The sequence below is a fragment of the Scyliorhinus torazame genome, chromosome 12, assembly GCF_047496885.1.
Source record: "Scyliorhinus torazame isolate Kashiwa2021f chromosome 12, sScyTor2.1, whole genome shotgun sequence".
NCBI classification, from domain to species: Eukaryota; Metazoa; Chordata; class Chondrichthyes; order Carcharhiniformes; family Scyliorhinidae; genus Scyliorhinus; species Scyliorhinus torazame.
This window is the reverse complement of record NC_092718.1, coordinates 87,250,144-87,262,834: the sequence shown is the minus strand read 5'-3', so window position 1 is coordinate 87,262,834 and position 12,691 is coordinate 87,250,144. Positions and strand designations below refer to the sequence as shown.

The window sequence follows — 12,691 nt, the reverse complement described above, 5'->3', positions numbered from 1 at the left end:
GGCAGAGGGAGATAGAGAGAGAGACTGAGAGAAAGTCAGAAAGAGAGAGAGAGTGAGAGCGACAGAGAGGCATAGAGAGAAAGATAAAGAGAGAGAAGACAGAAAGGCAGACAGGGAGAGAGAGAGAAGGCAGAGGAAGATAGAGAGAGAGGTTGAGTCAGAGATACAAAGAGAGTGAGAGAGAGAATGAGAGAGAGTGAGAGAGAGATACAAAGAGAGTGAGAGAGAGTGAGAGAGAGATACAAAGAGAGAGAGAGAGAAAGAACTATCTAGGCATGTGGCTTTTAGAAGTTATGTGATTGGTTTGTGTCAGTTAACAGTCAATATTATTGACCAATTGAAGGCGATCTCCAGGTTCCTGCGTGGAGATGTCTGATTGTTGGATGTATCACAGTACTCACCTTGGAGTGAGAGAGAGCTGCTTATCCTGTAGATTGCTGTTAACTACCTCATTAATGAACAAGCTTTTATCCTCGTCACTCTGCCTAGGAATCAGACATTCCGGGTTTGAATCCCATCTCCCAACATTCCTGCCCAGGTGTGATGGAAACAGAGGCAACAAAACTCTGCGTACCATGAAGGGCCATCCGAATCTGTCAGGAATCCCAAATCAGCCAGTATTCCTGAATCAGCCAGCAATCCCGAATCAGCCAGCAAACCCGAATCAGCGAGCAACCCCGAATCAGCCAGCAATCCCAAATCAGCCAGTATTCCCGAATCAGCCAGCAAACCCGAATCAGCGAGCAAACCCGAATCAGCCAGCAATCCCAAATCAGCCAGTATTCCCGAATCAGCCAGCAAACCCGAATCAGCAAGCAACCCTGAATCAGCCAGCAAACCCGAATCAGCCAGCAAACCCGAATCAGCGAGCAACCCCGAATCAGCCAGCAATCCTGAATCAGCGAGCAATCCCGAATCAGCGAGCAATCCCGAATCACCCAGCAATCCCAAATCAGCGAGCAACCCCGAATCAGCCAGCAATCCTGAATCAGCGAGCAATCCCGAATCAGCGAGCAATCCCGAATCAGCCAGCAATCCCAAATCAGCCAGTATTCCCGAATCAGCCAGCAAACCCGAATCAGCGAGCAACCCCGAATCAGCCAGCAAACCCGAATCAGCGAGCAAACCCGAATCAGCGAGCAACCCCGAATCAGCGAGCAACCCCGAATCAGCGAGCAATCCTGAATCAGCGAGCAATCCCGAGTCAGCCAGCAATCCCGAATCAGCCAGCAAACCCAAATCAGCCAGCAATCCTGAATCAGGGAGCAATCCCGAATCAGCCAGCAAACCCGAGTCAGCCAGCAATCCTGAATCAGCGAGCAATCCCGAATCAGCCAGCAAACCCGAGTCAGCCAGCAATCCTGAATCAGCGAGCAATCCCGAATCAGCCAGCAAACCCGAGTCAGCCAGCAATCCTGAATCAGCGAGCAATCCCGAATCAGCCAGCAAACCCGAGTCAGCCAGCAATCCTGAATCAGCCAGCAAACCCGAATCAGCCAGCATTCCCAAATTAGCCACTAATCCTAAATCAGTGAGCAATCCCGAATCAGCCAGCAATCCTGAATCAGCGAGCAATCCCGAATCAGCCAGCAAACCCGAATCAGCCAGCAAACCCGAATCAGCCAGCATTCCCAAATTAGCCACTAATCCCAAATCAGCCTGCAATCACGAATCAGACAGCATTCCCGAATAATCCAGCAAACCCTAATCTGCCAGAGATCCCGAATCAGCCAGCAATCCCGAATTAGCCAGCAATCCCGAAGCCTGTCCACCATCTACAAGGCACAAGTCAGGAGTGCAATGGAATACTCTCCACTTGCCTGGATGAGTGCAGCTCCAGCAACACTCAAGAAGATCGACACCATCCAGGACAAAGCAGCCCCGGTTGATTGGCACCCCTTCCACAAACATTCATTCCCTCCACCACCGATGAACAGTGGCAGCTGTGCGGACCACCTACAAGATGGACTGCAGGAATTCATCAAGGCTCCTTCGGCAGCACCTTCCAAACCCACGATCACTACCATCTAGAAGGACAAGAGCAGCAGATGCCTGGGAACCCCACCACCTGGAGGTTCCCCTCCAAGTCACTCACCACCCTGACTTGGAAATATATCGCCGTTCCTTCGCTGTCGCTAGGTCAAAATCCTGGCGCTCCCTCCCTAACAGCACAGTGGGTGGACCTACACCTCCGGGACTGCAGCAGTTTAAGAAGGCAGCACACCACCACATTCTCAAGGGTGGAGCAGACCTATTGGGCCGAATGACCTAATTCAGTTCCTGTGTCTTATGGCAATGAGGGTTGGTCAATAATTACTGGGTCTGGCCAGTGACACCTACATCCTGCAAATTAATTTTTTAAAAATCCTAACTGCAGCATTATCAGGTTTCTCTCTCTCTCTCCTTGTGGTCTTCGGGTCACTGCTCAGAGCCCAGACACACTGCTCCTGTTCCAAACTCTGGGAGCTTTGATTCCTTGCTCTCTGCCAGGATAACATGTGGTCGGGAAAGTGGGACTGCGACTGGATTTCAAAATCATCCAAGAACCCCCACCCCATGGCTGAGATCATTAAGGTTGCGCAACCATAAATAGCTGATGCAGTGAGGTGTCAGGGTAGGGGTGGGGGGGAGCGATTGACAGCCCAGTGATAATAGAGCTTAAGGCAGTCCAGGAGCGAGAGCTTTCGTAGCCATGAGCAGGACAATTTGGCACCTTCAGTTGCGAGCAACACCGACCCTCTTCCATTCTCACCTTCCCTCCATCGATTCCTGCTTCTTTCCCCTCCAGCAGGTTGATATTTCCCCTCCGACTCACCAGCCTCTCTCCTTACCACATTCTCTTAGGCCCCCTCTACGAGGGGCAGGTCAGCAGCTCGAGCCTGACGGACCCCCTCTCTCTGTGCATCCCCCGATGGGCACACTCACTCACCTCTACCCGGTCCTGCCACCTCCTCCTCTGGCTCTGTCAGCCTCTCCAAGCTTTCCCGACAGAGATAAACGTCGACACATCGAAGGTCACAGGTTTATTTTAGGGTTCGGTCCAATCAGTGGGCAGGGATTCGTAATCCCTCCCCCGACACCCTCCTCCTCTCTCCTTCACCGGTCCCCCACCCTCACCCACGCCCACGAGCGCTCTCCTCCTCACACTGAAATCTGACACGAGATAGAACGACATGAAGAGTCAGCAAGATGCAGCTGCCGATTGGCGTGCCAACCAACAGGAACGTCAGCAGAGAGTGGACGGGAGGGTGGCTGCCTCGATAACTTTGTGTCAAAGATTGTGCACTTCGCAGGGTTTATTCAGTGGAAAGTAGACAGAAGCCCCTTTGTTAATCTCTCCCCTCATCCGATACAATGATACAGAATGTTGCATCGGAGTGTTCCACTAGCTCAGTGTCTGTGTTCACTGCAGGTAATGACTGCTCAGCACAAACAAAACAAGAGTTACAGTTGGGGCCTGTCCGGTACTCTGTATCTAACCCCGTGCTGTACCTGTGCTGGGAGTGTTTGATGGGGACAGTGTAGAGGGAGCTTTACTCTGTATCTAACCCCATGCTGTACCTGTCCTGGGAGTGTTTGATGGGGACAGTGTAGAGGGAGCTTTACTCTGTATCTAACCCTGTGCTGTACCTGTGCTGGGAGTGTTTGATGGGGACAGTGTAGAGGGAGCTTTACTCTGTATCTAACCCCATGCTGTACCTGTCCTGGGAGTGGTTGATGGGGACAGTGTAGAGGGAGCTTTACTCTGTATCTAACCCTGTGCTGTACCTGTCCTGGGAGTGGTTGATGGGGACAGTGTAGAGGGAGCTTTACTCTGTATCTAACCCTGTGCTGTACCTGTCCTGGGAGTGTTTGATGGGGACAGTGTAGAGGGAGCTTTACTCTGTATCTAACCCCATGCTGTACCTGTCCTGGGAGTGGTTGATGGGGACAGTGTAGAGGGAGCTTTACTCTGTATCTAACCCTGTGCTGTACCTGTCCTGGGAGTGTTTGATGGGGACAGTGTAGAGGGAGCTTTACTCTGTATCTAACCCCGTGCTGTACCTGTGCTGGGAGTGTTTGATGGGGACAGTGTAGAGGGAGCTTTACTCTGTATCTAACCCCGCGCTGTACCTGCCCTGGGAGTGTTTGAAGGGGACAGTGTAGAGGGAGCTTTACTCTGTATCTAACCCTGTGCTGTACCTGTCCTGGGAGTGTTTGATGGGGACAGTGTAGAGGGAGTTTTACTCTGTATGTAACCCCGTGCTGTACCTGTCCTGGGAGTGTTTGATGGGGACAGTGCAGAGGGAGCTTTACTCTGTATCTAACCCCTTTTGTACCGGCCCTGGGAGTGTTTGATGGGGACAGTGTAGAGGGAGCTTTACTCTGTATCTAACCCCGTGCTGTACCTGTCCTGGGAGTGTTTGATGCGGACAGTGTAGAGGGAGCTTTACTCTGTATCTAACCCCGTGCTGTACCTGTCCTGGGAGTGTTTGATGGGGACAGTGTAGAGGGAGCTTTACTCTGTATCAAATCCCTGTACTGGTTGTGAACGGGTTGGTGTAATTTTCTGTATCCTTGCTCTGGACACTGATGTGTTAGGCAGGTTGGTTCGATGTAGGCTGCACTCGATGCAGGGAAGTTAGAGACAGACGTCTAACACAGGAGACGATCCAACACTGTTTTATTCAACTAGATGAACTGCTGTACAGATTCAGCTGTGGGTCGACACGATACTGATCTGACTATTGACCTTGACCAGACTTACTGACTACCACATGGTGTTTGCACTGTGCTAGCTCGTGGACTCTGACTGTCTCAGTGGCTGGGTCCAGAGAGAGCGGGAAACCTGGTCCCCTCTGGCTTTATAGTGGGTAGTGTCCTGTCTGGCGATTGGCTGCACTGTGTTTTTTTAAATAATATTTTTATTAAGGTTTTTTAACAACACAATTTTTCCCCTTACAAATAATAACCCCCCCCCCCCCACCCCCCCCACCCCCCGTAACAAAATAACGCAAATTCTCCCTGAGCAAGATATATACAAGGTAAGATGATATATTTACATAGCTTTATACACTGGCTCGCGCCCATTCGTGCCAGTTTCCCCCACCCTCCATGTTATCCCCCGCTCATCCGTCCCCTCCAGCAATCTTTCATTCCCCCCTCCCCTAACCCCCCCCCGCCCCCCAGGGTTGCTGCTGCTGCTGCCCGACCTCCCTCTAACGCTCCGCGAGATATTCTAGGAACGGTTGCCACCGCCTGTAGAACCCTTGTGCAGACCCTCTCAAAGCAAACTTAATTCTCTCCAATTTTATGAACCCCGCCATGTCGTTTATCCAGGCCTCCAGGCTAGGGGGCTTCGCCTCCTTCCACAATAGCAAGACCCTTCGCCGGGCTACTAGGGACGCAAAGGCCAGAATTCCGGCCTCTTTCGCCTCCTGTACTCCCGGCTCATCCACTGGCTGCACTGTGCTGTGTGCTTATTGGTCATCCTGTGTGTCAATCACTGCCTGTCTGCATCTCATTATATACATGAGTGGATATTATGCAGACACTTCACTCCCACAAGAGGAAATAGGTTCTCCTTATTGACTCCCCCCCACCCCACCGCTCCGAGGCTTGTGTGAGTCAACTTGATTCTGTGTGTGTCTCTGTTACAAATAGGGAAAAAAGGAATTGTTCCAGGCGATGTGGCAGAAATGTAGTCAGCCTGAAACTAACTTCAGTCACAAGTGGAGGAAGTTTAATGCTGAAATACTCTCTGTAACCATGTTGTTTAATTGTATCAACTTGCTAAGCATATTTTGGAACCAGCATTAATGACACATCTTGTCACAGACACTTACTGGCAGGGCTGAGGGCGTTGGCAACAGCGACGCTCCCGATGGCCCCGGGTAGATATTCGGGGAGTCCGGTGGTGATGGCGACGCTGAAGATCTGGAGGCAGTTGAGGCAGCAGTGCAAGTTGTGGGCGGGGTCAAGAGAGATGCCGATTAGGGTGAACCATCGGTTTGAGCCAGGGAAGTGGGATGGGAGGTTTCGGAGATGGGGGTCAGGGTATTAAAAGCCCTGTTCCTGGGAGGTCGTTTTGTGAGGCGTGAGGAGTTGGGGGGGAAATATGGAGCTGGATTCTCCGTTTCTAAGACTAAGTGTTGACGCCATCGTGAAAACTGTGGAATTTCACGACCGCAAAAACGCCACGACAGGTGAAAGTATTCAGCCCACTCCAAAGGGGCTAGCACGGGCGTCACTCAAACACCACACCTTGGAAGCGGAATGGCGGCGGATTCGCCTGCTCCGTGATTGTCGCACAGCTCCAGCCGCATGTAAGGGATTCTTCCCCCTTCCACACACAAGCGTGCCAGCCAACATGGCCGCAAAGAGAGCAGCGCCGCGCTTCCGTGATGCAGAACTGGAGACCCTCCTTGACTCCGTGGAGGAGAGCGGCAGGTGCTCTACCCCGGCCCGGGAGGAAGGTCCTCAGGGTCTGCCGTTCGCCACGCCTGGGCGGAGATGAGAGCTGCCGTCAGCGCAGTTAGCGAAGTCATCCGGACTTGCCCAACCCAGTGCTGAAAGAAATTGCACGACCTCCTCAGAGCGGCCAGGGTGAGTACCCAGCCCTGGCATCAACCCCCCCCCCCCCCACACACACACATGTGACCAGTACCGCCCTCGCGGGGGATGGCTGGACCGCCACCCTGCCCCACATGCCAGCACCCATGCCAGCCGCAATGGCCGTGTGCCCTGGCCACTGATGCCATCAGCTACCCAACCCCTGGGCTGCATGCGCCGGGCCATCTAACACTGTTGCTGTTTGAATTTGCTTCCCCCCAGGACAAGGCTGTGCACAACCGCCGGGAGCGGGAGAAGACCGGAGGGGGAACAACCAGACCTGTGTCCCCTCACCGCGCCCGAGCAGAGGGCACTGGCTGAGGCCGGCGGCCCGGAGGAAAGGGAGACCCCCTGCCTAGTTGCGGAACCTCATGACACATGTGTGCCCCCCCAAACCCCTTCACCACACCCCAACTCCCCTAATCCCAGCCCAACTCCCCTTCCCACCCCAATCAACTCTCACCCCACCCCAAACCCCCTCACCCCCACCCCAACCCAACGCCCCCTCACCCCACCCCAACACCCCCTCACCCCACCCCAACACCCCCTCACCCCACCCCAACTCCCCTCCCCACCCCAATCAACTTTCACCCCTCCCCAACACCTCCTCACCCCCACCCCAACCCCCCTCACCCTACCGCAACCCCCACACAACACCCCAACCCCCCCTCACCCCACTCCGACCCCCCTCACCCCACCTCAACTCCCCTCCCCACCCGAATCAACTCTCACCCCACCCCAACCTCCCCTCACCCCCACCCCAACACCCCCTCACCCCACCCCAACCCCCCTTCTCCCCAACCCCCTCATCCCCACCCCAACACCCCTCACCCCACCCCAACCCCCCCTCACCCCACCCCACCCCACCCTCACCCCCATCCCAACCCCCCTCACCCCACCCCAACCCCTCTCATCCCCACCCCTACACCCCTCACCCCACCCCAACCCCCCCTCACGCCACCCCACCCCAACCCACCCTCACCCCCATCCCAACCCCCCTCACCCCACCCCAACCCCCCTCACCCCATCCCAAACACCCCATACCTCACCCCAACCCCCCTCACCCCTACACCAACCCCCCCTCACCCACCCCAACCCCCCTCATCCCACCCCAACCCCCACCCCAAACCCCCTTATTCCACCCCAACCCCCTCTCCCCACCCCAACCCCCCTCACCCCACCCCAACCCCCACCCCAACCCCCACCCCAACCCCCACCCCAACCCCCATCCACAGCCCAACCCCGCTCACCCCACCCCATCCCCCCTCACCCCACACCAACCATCCTCACCCCAGCCCAACACCCCTCACCCCACTCCAACCACCCTCGCCCCATCCCAACCCCCATCCCCACCCCAACCACCCTCACCCCACCCCAACCCCCCTCACCCCACCCCAAACACCCTCACCCCACCCCAACCCCCCTCACCCCAACCCCCCTCACCCCATCCCAACCCCCATCCCCACCCCAACTCCCCTCCCCAGATGCCACAAAGCACGCTGACACGAGTAACTGTGTGAAGGACTCGTAATCCACAGAGTGTGGTCCTTGAGCGCAGCAAACACGGCAACAAAACCAACCACCACAACAACAACATCAAAGACAATAGCAAGAAGCGTACCAAAGGCAACAACGTCGACAACAAGCACGACAAAAACAACACCACTGGAACTACGACTGGTACAACATGGTACAACTCTGCCCATGAGGGACACTGTTACTGCTCAGCTCAGTACAATGACATGCCATGGCAGGATGATGCATCTTACCAATCCGCGTTTGCTGCACTACCAACAGGCAACCTGGCTTTCAGGATAGATGCCATCAAGAATTATCACCACAAGCATCGAAAAAAAAAGAATCCAAGTCCGACAACGAAGTGAGTTGACCACATCTTGGTTCCTTCAGCACTGGGACGCTGATGGCGTTTACAATGCAATGCCACCATCAACATCACCAACTCACCAACCAAACAAGAAAGCCACTCGACCATAATAATTAGTGAACTTTGGACTCATGCATATGATTTGGACTTATTGTTTAATGATCACTGTTATCATAACTTGTACAGAGTATCACTCATCTACCTTGTTTGTTCAATTTTCTTTAACACTGTACAGAAAATATGTAACACGAAAAAAGGGGCGATGTGGTGATATACATCACTGTAAGTACACAAAGGGTTAATGTACATACACTACACCTAGCTAGACACTAGAGGGAGCACCAGAGACATGACACACAGGCAGTCAACCAATAGGTCAGTAAGATAGGACACGACCAATGGCCAGTCACGATACACACAGAGGTGACACTACCACAGGAGGGCATTGCACCAATCCATATAAAAGGACACATCACACATGCTCAGTCTCTTTCCAGTGGAGACTCTCAGTGAGTACAGACACAGGGTTGATGGAACATCACACCCACCATGTGGATTGTAGCAGACTGGTTCGTCAGTCTGAGTAGCTATAGAAGGATTAACAGTAGAGTCGATCCAAGTAGGAGAATTGTTAATTGTTTAATAAACGTGTTAAAGCTATCCCCAAGTCTGAACCTTCCTTTGTCAGAGTGCACATCAAGGAAGCAGCTTATGCTACGACAAGAGCATAACAAAACACTAATCAGACCAGTTAAATCATTTATATATACTCCAAATGGCAAAGGTCCCAGCACTAATCCCTGTGGAACACCACTAGACACAGCCCTCCATTCTGAAAAGCACCCTTCCACTGCTACCCTCTGGTTTCTATGACCGAGCCAGTTCTGTATCCATCTTGCCAGCTCACCTCTGATCCTGTGTGACTTCACCTCCAATAATTTACCTACATTGATGTGACGTAATTCCCTGGATTATCCTTGCTATCCTTCTTAAATAAAGGAACAATATTTGCTATTCTCCAGTCCTCTGGGACCTCACCTGTAATCAGTGAGGATATAAAGATTTCTGTCAAGGCCCCAGCAATTTCCTCCCTTGCTTCCCTCAGTATTCTGGGGTAGATCCCATCAGGCCTTAACAGTAATAAAAGAGTCAGGTCCAGTCTCATACTCTGTATGGGTGCAGGGCAAAGACTAATAGACAGGTGGACCATCTCTGCAGCCGGACTTTACAGGTAGCTGAGGCCAAGCCATGACTGGGAGTGGCCGTTCCTCCAGAATGGCCGCTGGTGATACCCAGTGAGGCAGAAGAGCCTCTCGCTTCAGAGACGCGGGGAGGTCGACTCGCCCGACCTGGAGTCAGACATGTAGACTTTACCCACAGTAGTCGACACAGGTCCGGGAGCGACTGCCAGGCAAAGCACAGCAAAACCACCCAGACGTTCAAACCTAAAACGGCGCTCCCGGTCCGTTATACCCGTCTGGCCAGTCCTACCGTCAAAATGGAAATGGGGGGCGGTGGACGGGGGCTGGAGGGATGGTATAACCTGACAGGAGGCTCAGCAATCTGCAACCTCAGAGTCCCTACGGCCTCACCTGATTCCGATCTACCTAGATGTGGGTGGGGGTGGGGCGGTGGGGTGGAGCCTGCCCCTTAAACCAGGGGCATCTGCAACATAAATATCCAAGTGTGGGCCAGGCATGGGAGACTCTTCGAGGGGCAGGAGGTGTAAATATATAAGTAAAATAAATCTACATTTTTCTACAGTCGTTGCTTCCTAGTGGTCGCTTGCCTGAGTCTCTTTCTCTCTCTGTCCCCTCTCTCTCTCTCGCTCTCTTTCTTGTTGTCTCTCTCTCTCTCGCTCACTTGCTTTCTGTCTCTCTCTCCTCTCGCTCTCGCTCACTCTCTGTCTCTCTGCTTGTGTCTCTCTGTCTTTCTCTGATTTTTGCTGTCATTCCCTCTGTCTCTGCCTCTTTCACTCTCTCTCTCGCCCTGTCTCTGCCTCTGTGTCTGATACACCATCAACAACTCACGACGAGTGATGAACGTAACTGAGGCTTTAATACACTAAACAGCAAACCTCCTGCCTCTGGACCCGAACTGGGTCGGAGGTGGAGACTTGCCACCTTTATACATAAGCCCGAGGGGAGGAGCCACAGGTGGAGCCAGCCTGGGCAGGTCCAAGCATGTACAAGAATGCACAATACAATACAATGCCATACAATGCAATACCGTGGTTTACCACATTCACCCCCTGTTTAAAAAATGTCTAGCGGGGGTGAAGTGGTCTTAAAGGTCATGTCTATCGGGGGCCTTGACCTTCCGCCGTGATCGCCTCCGTCCCGGCTATGGTGTGGGCGCCGGTGTCGAGACCTGCGCGTCCGGGAGCGTGTTGTCTTCTTCACCCAGATGTTGAGTCGGCGAAGGGGGTGGCAGTATATGGGTGGAGGTGGTGGTGCTTGTCGCCGGTGGGCCTGCGGGTGTTAGTTCGTGGGGGAGGTGGGCAAGAGTGGGGGAAGACGGTGTAGGGTGGGGGGTGGTGGTGAAGGTCGCTGGGGAACCTGCAGGTGCCAAATCCTGAAGGGAGACCATGTCCTGCCGCCCATCCTGGTGTGCCACGTAGGCATATTGTGGGTTTGCATGGAGGAGCAGAACCTTCTCGACGAGGGGGTTGGTTTTATTGCTCCTCGCATGCTGCCGAAGAAGGACGAGCCCTGGGACTGTCAGCCAGGACGGAAGCGAGACCCCGGAGGTGGACTTCCTGGGGAAGGCAAACATACGTTCATGAGGAGTCTCATTGGTGGCTGTACACAGGGGTGACCGGATGGAGTGAAGCGCATCGGAGAGGACCTCCTGCCAGCGGGAGACTGGGAGACTTCTAGACCGTGGGGCCAGGAGGACGGCCTTCCAGACCGTCGCGTTCTCCCTCACCACCTGTCCGTTTCCCCGGGGGTTATAGCTGGTCGTCCTGCTGGAGGTGATGCCTTTGCTGAGCAGGAACTGACGCAACTCATCGCTCATAAAGGAGGAGCCCCGATCGCTATGGATGTACGCGGGGAACCCAAACAGGGTGAAAAGACTGTGCAGGGCCTTGATAACGGAGGCAGAGGTCATGTCAGAGCAGCGGATGACGAAGGGGAATCTTGAGTACTCATCAACGATGATGAGGAAGTTAAGGTCAGTGGAGGGGAGGGGCCCTTTGAAGTCGATGCTGAGGCGCTCAAAGGGGCGAGAGGCCTTTACCAGGTGTGCTCTGTCCGGCCGGTAGAAGTGCGGTTTGCACTCCGCGCAGACCTGGCAGTCCCTGGTCAAGGAACTGGCCTCCTCGACGGAGTAAGGCAGGTTGTGAGTCTGCCTAAAGAAACGGGGGACCCCCCAGGTGACAGAGGTCTTTGTGGAGGGCCCACAGTCGGTCTACTTGTGCGCTGGCACATGTACCGCGGGAGAGGGCATCTGGGGGCTCATTCAGATTCCCAGGTTGGTACAAGATATCGTAGTTGTAGGTGGAGAGTTCGATCCTCCACCTCAGAATCTTGTCATTCTTGATCTTGCCCCGCTGTGTGTTATTGAACATGAAGGCTACCGACCGTTGGTCAGTGAGGAGAGTGAATCTCCTCCTGGCCAGGAAAGGCCGCCAATGTCGCACAGCTTCTACGATGGCTAGGGCTTCCTTTTCGACGGAGGAGTGCCGAATTTCAGAGGCATGAAGGGTTCGGGAGAAGAAAGCCACGGGCCTGCCCGCCTGGTTGAGGGTAGCGGCCAGAGCAAAGACCGACGCATCGCTCTCCACTTGGAATGGGATGGACTCGTCCACAGCGTGCATCACGGCTTTGGCAATATCTGCCTTGATGCGATTGAAGGCCAGCCGGGCCTCAGCCGTCAGGGGAAAAATGGTGGATTTGATCAGTGGACGGGCCTTGTCCACATAGTTGGGGACATACTGGGCATAGTAAGAGAAAAACCCCAGGCATCTCTTCAGGGTCTTTGGGCAGTGGGGGAGGGGGAGTTCCAGGAGGGGGCGGATGCTGTCGGGGTCGGGCCCTAGGACTCCGTGTTCCACGACGTAGCCGAGGATGGCTTGGCGGGTTGTGCGGAAGACGCATTTTTCTCTAATATAGGTAAGGTTCAGGAGTTTAGCGGTGGGGAGGAAGCGCCAGAGGTTCTCGTCATGGTGCTGCTGGTCATTACCATGGATGGTGACATTGTCCAAGTAGGGGA

The 12,691-nt window shown here is 54.1% G+C and overlaps 1 protein-coding gene across 1 annotated transcript in view; it reads right to left on the bottom strand.

Moving 5' to 3' along the window:
• The window catches only part of LOC140386540 (fish-egg lectin-like), a 53,605-nt gene extending 50,629 nt beyond the window's left edge, over positions 1-2,976 (bottom strand). The window contains exon 1 of the mRNA XM_072468957.1: positions 2,930-2,976. The gene's annotated coding sequence lies outside the window, so the exon portion shown is untranslated. The remainder of the gene's footprint in view (positions 1-2,929) is intronic.
• Between the last annotated feature and the right edge of the window lie 9,715 nt (positions 2,977-12,691).